General features: G+C 40.2%; 1 long non-coding RNA gene across 1 annotated transcript; it reads left to right on the top strand.

Moving 5' to 3' along the window:
- The first annotated feature begins 2,844 nt into the window (after window positions 1-2,844).
- Window positions 2,845-4,609, top strand: LOC128603084 (uncharacterized). The gene is made up of 3 exons (XR_008384963.1): window positions 2,845-3,584; window positions 3,706-3,776; window positions 3,857-4,609. It is a non-coding gene; the product is annotated as an uncharacterized LOC128603084 (long non-coding RNA).
- The last annotated feature ends 6,845 nt before the right edge of the window (window positions 4,610-11,454 follow it).

Raw genomic sequence — 11,454 nt, 5'->3', positions numbered from 1 at the left:
GTTGCTTCTGTTGCTTACTGTATATGTTCGACTATGTACTGGAAGTAATATTGACAAGCCATTCTGATACAATTCTTCACTTATCCTGATTTACTGTTCAAAAATAGCATTGGTTCAGTACAGGATTTAGACAGACTAATGTAGTGGAAACTGAAGAAAAAGTTGTATGAACATGCCATCTGAACATGCTGTTCTTCACAAGTTTCCATAGACAACTGCCTCTCATGTGCGAGCGGCCATCAGATGCAAGTGTAATAATGAGCAGTTCAGCCAGAAAAAGGAGCATAATGTGTAGTTTGCGTATAGAGGGTCAGTATGGGTGTTGGTGCAATAATTTTTAGTGTTCTTTTAATAAAAAGCATTTTTCAGTTCATTTCGTTCAATTTTAAAATGCTGAAACCATGTAACATTTAAAAATTAACTGTTGTACTTGTTATTGAAATATGTATCTTCATTAGTGATGTTATGTTATTTATTTTAATGGCCTTGAAAACAAGTGCATTCAGCACTGGGAAAAATTCCCCAAAGTAATTCCTTTAGTATGCTGGTAGTATAGCTAAGTAATAAAGTATACTGTTATTGAATACAAAGTGTGCATTAACGGAGCATATACTATTATTGCAAAAATATTATATTCATGGAATATTGCTAGTATGTTTGGAAGACACTCATAATAAATTTGTAATGTACTTTTAACACAATTAAGGTACACTTTAATTTCACTAATTAATCATGTAATTAGTCCCTAAAAAAGGCATATACTTAAAGTGTACTAAGTGCATTTGAAGTTGTTCCACTATAGCACACAAAAGTGCACTAAATGCACTTCAAATTGTGCTTTACTTCAATTAAAGTACAACTGAACTATACTTAGTACAAAATGAATTGTTCCAAAATAGCAAACTTCAAGTTAAATAATCATTAACACACTCAAAGTATACTGATCGTTAGTCTGGCTGCACGTACACTGAAGTATACCAAAATTTTATATACTTAGCATATTTATTTTTCACCAGTGTAGTCTGATTTAGGTACAAGGGACTTTGTTTTAATTTAAGCAGGACTGGCTGATTGCTGATCACAGGATTAAGAATTTCAGTGCCTAATTTGGTCCTCCAAACAATGTGAAAAAAGAAAACAAATATAATGAATGTATTTATGTAGACTATGCTACACATTTGCAAAAAAAAAAAAGTGGTTAAAATGTAAACATTACATTCTAAAACAAAAACAACTGTTTGACCACCATTTTAAAGCATAGATTAAAATAACTATATTAAAAATCATAAAGAAAAACAAAAGCACAGACTAAATGTTAACTGGTACGAGGAACACACATTCACTTATCTGAATATAGTAAATGAATATAGTATGTGCCAGCCTGTATCCAGTCAACTCGCTTCATGTAGATTATTTTTCATTTATTCGTCATCCAACAGACATATAATTCCTTTTGACAAACACAAGTTCCACAAGTTTTCATGAAGTTTTACATAATTAGTAATAAAACAATAAAATCAAGTGAAACATCCACAGGCCATGCAATTGAAAATTGACAGGCAGTCTTTGCAGTCTATCACATCCTTTTAAAAGGGACCCAACAGGTATCATCTAGGTGCAGTGACTCGTATGCAACACTAGAGGGAGGTATTCAGCTCAAAAGAATAACAAAAAGTAAATGGGTTCATCAGGTAAGCAATGAGACACATACTCTGCTCTAATGAAAAAGAAAAAAAAATAAGATTGCTCTAACATAGTAATTATATGTAGTAATTATATTACATGTATACCCCCTTTACAGTTACTGCTCTCATAAAAACAACATGTAGAATATTAAACCTACATTTCAATGTAGAACAATAAATATTGTGGCAAAATGTATATTTTAGTCAGAATTATAGCGCTCACATTCTCTTCATCTGTTTCCAACATTAGATAAGGATATGACCATCAAATGTAAGTTATGCACTTCGGAAAACATGTCTCAAGTCCACATGCATCTGTCGAAGCGTCTGACAGGGCAAACCACAATAAACTTTATGCTTGGTTGTTTGAAGCACTCTCTCTGCTCCAGTCAGTTTTGTGGTCTGCAAGCGACTCAAATACTCTCTCTCTACTCCGGTTATCAAAGCTGCTGTTGATTCAAGATTTGACAGATGAAGTCGTGTCAATTGTGGTCAGACTTTTTTAGTTTTATGGACATTGTGATCTTTGATATTACATCACTGTCGCTATGGTAACAGGTAATAGTCCGAATAGAATATAGGCTTGACCTTGGTTACTTGTTCATACAAACAGAATTCAAAACGCTATTGTAAGCTGTTGTGTGAAAAGGACATTTCTAGACTCACACCTGTAAGTAAATGTGTTTGTTAATCCCAAACACTGACAGTGTGAACATAGCCTAGTTATGAGTCATAAACACAGTTTGTGCTTTTATAATTAATTGAGTTAAACTCGCTTCTGCTTTACAAATCTGGACAAACAGTCATTTAATATTTTATCATTTAGAATTTTTTTTTTTTTTTTTAATTTATGGTGTATTGTTCATCCTACATTTCAAACAATTTGTTCTCAAGGCCTTCCATTTGAACCCTGGGAATGATGTGGATAACATGCTTTTCCAATATATACAGAAAATAAAATGTTGTTGTTTATCCAATTAATCTAAGAAATAATTAAATTAATAATTAAAATAATCCCTAGTTGCAGCCCTAATAAAATGAACCATTCGTATATATATATATATATATATATATATATATATATATATATATATATATATAAAACAACAGTCTGCTAAATGTGGCAGGGTAAGTGATTTGGCTATCCTATTGGCTCTGCTCGGGGTATGGCTTCGGCAGACCAATAGGGTGGGAGCTAATTATTTAAGGACCCTTATTTTTGGTAAGCGTATACGTGTCTTGGTGATTCCGAGTTCCTCGCTCCCCTGGCATTTCCGGTTCCCATTTCCATTCAGGTATGTTCAGGTTTTGCTCACGGCATAATGAGGTGAACATCTCAAGGTTAATTTGTTTGTTTTTACAGTCTTAGAGCGGCGCTGGTGGCGCGTGCATTGTGGCGAATTGGCGACGGAGATCGCGTTCAGTGATCGCAACATTTAGCCGGTGGCTGAAAGATATGTGTATGTATGTTGAGCCGCGGTACCTGTGAGTAATCATACAACTTTGCGTCTGGTGTTTGTTCATCCCAGTGGTAAGTGCACCTCTCCCTTTTTCACATTGGGACTTGGTAGATTTAGGTTGACACTCTGATCTTTGTGTTAAGGTGAGAGTGGCGAGTTGAGGTAAGTCTTCTCTAAGGCAAACCCCCAGCCGAAGACGCTACATATGGTGCCGCTGCTGTTTTGCTTATTGGGTTGTTTTGCTTTAACTGATTTTGTTTTAAGGTTATTTTCTTTGTTTCATGTATTGTTTTGCTTTACTTACTGATTTTGTTTTACCCGATCTGTTTTGCTTTACTTTAGTTTTGGATGTATGTTTGTTTATGTTTTGCAACCATATGTAGTCTGAGAGGCTAAATGGTAAATTAGTGTTTTCCAGCCTCGGTGAAACCTGTTTCAGGTTTGTTGTTCCACACAACCACCTTACTATTGAGAGGGTGCATGTTAAGCCTTATTGTCGCCATGCTATAGTGGTTCTACTTTTCATTTGTACTGTTTCCCATAATTCTGGTTCTGCTTAGGTGCTGTGAACTGCCTCTATTTCGTGTGGTGGTGTCAGTGGGCCTGGGTGTTATAGCCACCACACCACACCGTCTGTAATATTTGTCTTTCTTTGTTTGTTGTTTAGTGTTTGTGTAATTTTGGGTTAACCGGTGTTTTCTTTCTCTCCAGGAGCCAGTGAGTCTTGGTGGGACAGGGGAGGCTAGCTGCATTTATTCGGTGGTGTGTGCTTCACAGCGTGCTCAGTGTGCCAACACAACAACTTCCTTATGGTGTAGGTAGTGTTTGATAATTTTGGTGTGGCGTAGTTGGATTTACTGAACTTGGAATAAATGTTTTCCCTCCACTTGGGAATGCCACATAAAAAATTCATTACCTTGTCTACATGTGGGAAGAGGTTTGGTGGTGGAAGGTGGAGGAGAGGTCCTCACCCAAGATTTGGTCTGCACTTTCCACAGCTGGTGCACCCAGGGGTTGTGGTGAGCAGGCAGCAGAATGAAGGAGATCAGCTCAAAATCTGCTTTACATCATTAAAGCTTGGTCATATTTGTGTTAATCCATCTCAAGTGGTCCAATGGTCCCCGTTTGAAGTTTGCAGAGACCCCCTAGTGGTCACCGGCCCCTGATTGAGATTGACACACAAGCTATTTTAGGGTGGGCAGTATGACAATATATACCGTGGTGACACTATAAAGTCTCTATCAATGAAGATTTTGCTATAGCGTTTATAGTGGTATGTAAATATATAATCTTGGCATGAAGCTTTGACGAAATTTAGTCCGTTTTAACCACCAAACGGGGTTGTCATTAACAGCCTCCACTAAGACCACGTTTCCTGGGTTCCATCTCAACACCCTCGTTACCTATTCATAACCTGTGTCAACTGTCCTTCTATCCCTCCACCGGTGTGGCAGAGGAAGTCCTGTCAACTGTTTGTCAGTGATGGAGCACGCTACTAGATACCACTTAAAATCATCTGTCGTGGAGTCATGTGGGACTGGCGTGATGATAAGTCAGTGTGCAGTGTGTGTCTGTGCAGTCTGTCATGTGCATGTGAGTGAGCATATTTGTTGCTCGTGAACGTTGGTCCTCCTAGAAGCCTCTTGATAGAGAATCACTTTGTAATCCTCATGTTGAAGTCCCGTCTTCTCCAGCTCAGTGCTTGGCTCTGGCACTCTCCTACAGTGGCTGGTGTGCATCAACGTGGCTATCTGGCTGACCTTCACCGTGGAGTGAGTGACAAAAAGGATCTAGAATGACCCCCACCACCGTGGCTTGTTCCCCCTGGTTCTGTGGAAATCCTTTATCACTATCCACTCTCCGGGCTTCAAATCATGCAGCGGGCCCATGGCTGCAGCTGGAAGCATTGCTTTTACCTGCTTGTGGACAGAATGCAGAGCAGAGGGCAAGGTTGCACAGTAATTTAACATTGCATCATCACATGCTGCAGGGTGGGGAAGAAGAGCTGTCACAGGTCCAATTCCTGTGTGTGTAAGTCTCCCAAACATTATACCAAAGGGGCTAAGCCCTTCCTAAGATGGCTGTTCCTGATCCTAATGTTGTTTCAGAACAACACTTGCTCAATCTGTTTTTTAGTGTCCCATTTTCTCTCTCTACCACCCCACCACTAGCTGGATGATATGCACAGTTCTACTTTAAGTCAATACCCAAATATTCACCCAACTGCTTAAGGGCATGGCTCACAAAAGGTGTGCCATTATTACTGGAGATTTTTTTATGGGAGTTCCCCATCTAGGAATTACTTCTCTAAGTACCTCCTTTGCTACCGCGTCTGAGTCCTGTTTGAACATAGGGATGCGGCCTTTTCTACCTTCGAACCTCAAACCACGTTATGAGTTGTGCAAACAGCGTAAACAAAGATTTTAGAATAATTAGAGAAACCAGTGCTTTATCACAACTATCATTCCCCCTTTTGACACATGGTCCCCGCCTTGCGTCAACTTTGAAAACAAGGAAAGCCCTGGGGGCCCGCCAAATTCCGTCATCAACAGTGCAGCCTGCTTTGCACCACACAGCCTTTCCCTCCACCGTAGCTCATGCTTGGAGGTTTGAAAGCTGTGAAGGAGTGAGTATTTTTTCAGAGGATAATGCACAGAGTTTTGGTGTTAGGGGTTTTCTTGTCACTGCCTGCTTTCGTTTCTTGTATGGTCCGCTCGAGCGTTACCTAGGGAGACAGGATCTGATTTGTTAGTGCGTGCATGACATTTAGATACTGCAATAGTTCTGGGGAGCAGGACTGCATCCAACAGCTCAGAGACTAGTTTGTGGTGGGCTATGTCTGTTCCTGAACTTGTCAGGAAGTTCCTGTGTTTACAAATTGTCCCAAAATCATGCACTACCCCAAAGGCATATCTACTGTCTGCATATATAGTTACTGACTGTCCCTCAGCATGTGTATGAGGGCATACAGTTCAGCTGCTTGTGTTGAGAGGTTTGAGGGGAGACTTCCTGACATGACCCTCTCGTGTGCGGTTACTACTGCATAGACCCCTCGAATTTTACCTGTCTCTGGGTCATGTGACGCTGATCTGTCCACAAAGAGGATCAGATCTGGGTTTTGAAATGGAACATCCTACAGGTCGACTCTAGGGGAGCAGAGTTCGTTAGTTTGTGCAACACAATCATGTGGCTCCCTGTCTGCCTCTGTTGGAAGAAGAGTAGCAGGGTTAAGGATAGTTCATCGTTTTATAGTGACCTACGGAATATCTAATAGAACTGTGTTATAGCACAACCACTGCTGGGTGGACAGGTGTGAGGTTTTCTGTTCAAGTAGGAGTAACGACACCTCATGTGGAACCAAGAGGGTTAATTCTGTGTAACCTACCAGGTCTCTGGATGCCTCCACAGCGTTCTCAGCTGCTGCTACTGCACGTAAACACAGGGGAAACCTGATGCTACAGGGTCTAACTTACCTGAGAAATATGCCAATGGTCTAAGCTTATGTCCATGGTTCTGCAACAACACTGAAGTCATGCAACCAGATTTCTCATGCACGGTCTGAACAAAAGGTTTGGTGGATTCCGGAAGCCCCAAGGTTGGAGTTGTTTGTAGGGCTTGTTTTAAATTAACAAATGCTTGCTCTGCTTCTGGTGTCCAACTTACATGAGAATGAGCTGTCAAACCTGTCGTATCTGCCATCTCTCTGAGCTGTGCTTCTAGAATGGAATAGTTTAGAAAGAAAGTTCTGCAATACAAACACATACCAAGGAAAGAGAGAACTTTCTTCGTCAGAGGCTTGAGAATCTTCTGAATGGCAGATAATTTGTCTGCTGAGAGTTTCTTTCCACTGGCGGAGATGTCGTGCCCTAGAAATCTCACTTCTTGTTGTACATACTGTAATTTGGAGAGACTGGCTTTGTGGCCTTCTTTGGCAAGATGCTGCAATAATTTAATGGTGTCAGTTTCACACTGTGCCATGGAGAAAGCGTTAGAGGTGCTAAGCTGTCCTTTAGCATTTGGTTGTATATTGTTATTAACTCACAATACCCCTGATACAAGCAAATGAAAGTGTAAGGGCGTCCGTCAAATATGAATGCAAACCAAAACTGACTGTCTTTATGAAGAGGTATACTGAAAATTGGAAGTCTACGACTGAACACCATTCGCTATTTGCTGGAACCTGGCTTAATATAGTGTAAGAATTTGGCACGTCTGGAGCTCTCTGTTTTACTGCTCAATTAACCGCTTGCAAATCTTGTACAAATATCCATTCATCAGGTTTTCTTGCTTCTCTCACCGGAAATATTGGAGTGCGCACTGACGAATCAGGACAGGGAACAATGACCCCTGCTTTTAGTAGTGAATTAAATACTAAAGGAGATCATACAAGCTATTCTCCGAAATTGCAACCCAAGTCTTACGGCCCAGTCTAGGTTGGGCCGCACAGAGTAACCAGCTCGGGATTCAAGTTGATTGATTTTTAAATAAGGGAATAAAAATGCAAACAAGGTTGTGTGAAAAAGGTAGTGGTATATTGTAACAGAAAATATATACATATAATTGTACAAATAACCAACCAGGTGAATCTTCAGGGTGGGCCAAGGCCAAAATAACAAACAAAAGGATTCTATGATTAGGTAGCTAGCTTACCTAAAAGGAAAGAAAAGAAAATACAAATATTTTTCCCTAACTACCTAAGCAAGAAACAGAGACAAAAGGAACCCTCTCCCAAAAGAAATGGCAGCCACACCCCTACTGCCAGTAAACCAAGTGAACATATATATATACACAAGTGAAGAGAATACTCAATAACAATATAGTGATAACCATACATAAAGTCGAAAACCAGGCAAAAGTCAAAACCAGAACAGCAGTCAAAATACAGAGTTAGCCACAAGGGCAAGCAACACAAACCACACACTCTCCGGACAACAAATCACACATAAACACCTCCAACATCCCACCCATTCTCACTCCGTCTTCCTCTTTAAGAATGGCCGCCAATCAGTGAGGTCATCCTGGAGGTGGGAGCAAGGCAGGCTAGGGCAGGCTGGAAAGTCTGGGAGGGAGTTCGGACCTGCACACAAAATGTCACAGCACAAAAAAACTTCCCCCCAAGATAGTGGGTTGTAACACCAAGGCTCACCAGTTTACTTTGAGGGAGAGTGAAAGATGTGGGAGAGCTGGTGAGATTGGAACCCAAATCCGAGTCAAGGAAATACTGGAGCAGTATTAATGCAGAGATACAAAGGAACAAGAGTCAGCACATATGTAGTGAACACACTCAGCCACCCATGGCCACTGCCAATGTCATGCAACAAACATCACTTGAACCTCCAACCAATAAACATCAGATGAAGATGATTTATTTGCCTGTACGACTAAGAGGTTGGTATCTTCAGGCCATGTTGGATACAGGAAGTACTTTCTCTCTGATCCAGGAATTCTTTTGGAGACAGTTGGAATCAAAAGAGAAGTGGAAGCCAAGAATCGGACAGACATTTTCAATTGGCAAATAGGCAAGTGCAAACTGCACTGGGACGATCAGACTGGGAGAGTGAAGCATATGGAAAAAGATTCGCTATCACCTTGTATGTGATGAAAAATGACGATCTGATTTTTCCATTGAGCTTGGGGATAGATTTTATGATGTCTTCTGGCATTATACTGGATTTCTCCAAAGCTGTGTATACCCTACCTTCCAAGAATGGGGATGAGGATAGGATTTATCCTTTCAGTTCCAATGAAGCACCTTCTTTACCTCATCTGCTCTTTTACCTTGCAGTACCTTTCCTTCCAAATTCAACAGAATACAACCAATTAGTTCAACAAATTGTACAAGCAGCCGATACCATCCCTGAATACAAGACATTGCTACAGAGAATGATGAAAGAATAGCTGACTATATGCCCCACTACATCGGACATACCAAGATCATTAAACACTCTATCATTACCCATAATGAGGTACCTGTTAGGAAGAGACCATATAGAGTTTCAAGGGATAAACAACTGGTTATCGAACAAGAAATACAAGAGTCGCTGTCCAAAGGCATTATCAGACCATCTATTTCTCCTTGGGCTTCGCTGGTGGTCTCGTGCCAAAGAAGGATGGTGGTACAAGGTTCTGTGTAGATTACCGGGGCCTCAGACTTACTTAGACTGTTATGCCAAACCTCAAATCTTGGAAATCCTAGATTCATTACATGGAGCCTCAGTGTTCAGTAATGTGGATTTAAAGAGTGGATATTGGCAGGTGGATATGGAGTCTAACAGCATTAATAAGATGGCATTTTTTACCTCTTCTGATCTCTATGAATTTCTACGGCTTTCGTTTGGCCTTAAAAATGCCACTGCCGTCTTTCGAAGACTCATGGAGATAGTGTTGAAAGACTTTAAATGGAAACATTGTTTTGTTTACATCATTGATATTGTGGTGTACTCCAGGAATGAAGCTGAACATCTAGTACACCTTTTGCAAGTTTTCAATAGTCTTAAGGAAGCAGGTTTGACACTTTCCAACATCACACAGGTTCTAACATTTCCTTGTGTTTTTAGGTCATGTCGAGTCAGCCAATGGTGTGAAGACAGATCCAGAAAAAGTGAAATCTGTCAGGTGTTACGATCCCAGTCTAGGGTCGAGGTGTAACATAAAAAGTAATAACATACAGTATCTCACAAAAGTGAGTACACCCCTCACATTTTTGTAAATATTTGATTATATCTTTTCATGTGACAACACTGAAGAAATGACACTTTGCTACAGTGTAAAGTAGTGAGTAGGACATTTTCACTTAGGAGTGTACTCACTTTTGTTGCCAGCGGTTTAGACATTAATGGCTGTGTGTTGAGTTATTTTTAGGGGACAGCAAATTTACACTGTTACAAAAGCTGTACACTCACTACTTTACATTGTAGCAAAGTATCATTTCTTCAGTGTTGTCACATGAAAAGATATAATCAAATATTTACAAAAATGTGAGGGGTATACTCACTTTTGTGAGATACTGTAACTAATAATCATAATAATGAGGTAGACACGTTTCATTCAACTCTTTGATTTCTTTGCCAATTTAATAATGGCATGAAGGAAATAATCCCAAAACAAATAATCACTCGGAAAGCAAATCTCTTCAGGGCTGGGCAAGGCAAAAATAAACAAAACAGGCGCTATCTAGCCCTGTATCAATTAAATAACCTAACAACAGAAAAGGTACTTCAAAATAAAATACAGAGTCTAACCTAACTCCCTTGCTGATTCAAAACAGAGAATAAAAGACAGACTAAAAATAAATGGCACCCAACCCCTACAGCTTTCGTGATACCAAGAAAATAAATATTTACAATAGGTTTCAATTTATACAAATAAGGCGTGCACTCAGCCACAACATGTAAGGCAAGACTGGGGAATGTGACAACACAATAGCCTAACTAACACCACGATAGGAACACTTCAATTACTCGCTTCTTTCACTCATACACAATATAAACAATCAGCGAGTTCACTCAAGCACCAAGAAAACATTCGTTACTCAATCGTCCCCACAGTATCAAAGACACCACACATCCGCATTCCTCTCCCAACATAACATCCTTCTTTCTTTTAAAAGATGCAAAATCCTCTCTTCTCCAATCCCCGTGCAAAACATCGGCACGTCCAATTAAGGCAGAGCGATCTGTGAGAGCGAAACAAGGGGAGAGAGAGAGAGAGCGAGAGAACACACCAGCTGTCATATCACAGCAAACCAGTGACTACATTTCCCATCCTGCACTGCAGCCAGAAAATTGGCCACCATGGACTGCAATTCCCAGAACACTCGCATTCATTCTAATCACGCACACTTGCATCCAATTCACAGTACTCACTACAACAGTCTAAAGAGACTGGTTCTACACAATGACTTTGTGAAGTATTATGCTCAGTTGCTTAGTCTCTGTTGTATTTCCAAACCTTATATCGTGTTTGCGTTTCTGGTTATTGACTTTGTTTACTCTGTTGACCTTGATTCTCTGCCCTGCCTAGTTTAGCCTGTTTGCCTGATCGTTTGACCCTAGCCTGCCTTGAGCCTTGATTTATGCCTGATCCTTTGGATTTCTTACTGTTTGATTAAACTGTTATACCTGCATTTGCACCTGTTCTGTGCCTATATTACATGGCACCAGCACAATACATCACCTGATGTAACACAGGGAATTTCCAGTTCCCCAATCTCAAAGAAGTGCAAAGATTCCTAGGCCTAGCAGGCTGATACCATCGCTACATTCCTCACTTTGCTGAAAGAGCTGCTCCTTTACATGCACTAAAGAAAA

Source organism: Ictalurus furcatus, chromosome 27 (genome assembly GCF_023375685.1).
Source record: "Ictalurus furcatus strain D&B chromosome 27, Billie_1.0, whole genome shotgun sequence".
NCBI classification, from domain to species: domain Eukaryota; kingdom Metazoa; phylum Chordata; class Actinopteri; order Siluriformes; family Ictaluridae; genus Ictalurus; species Ictalurus furcatus.
Note: the sequence above shows the minus strand (reverse complement) of the source record. Positions and strands in the feature narration are given on the sequence as shown.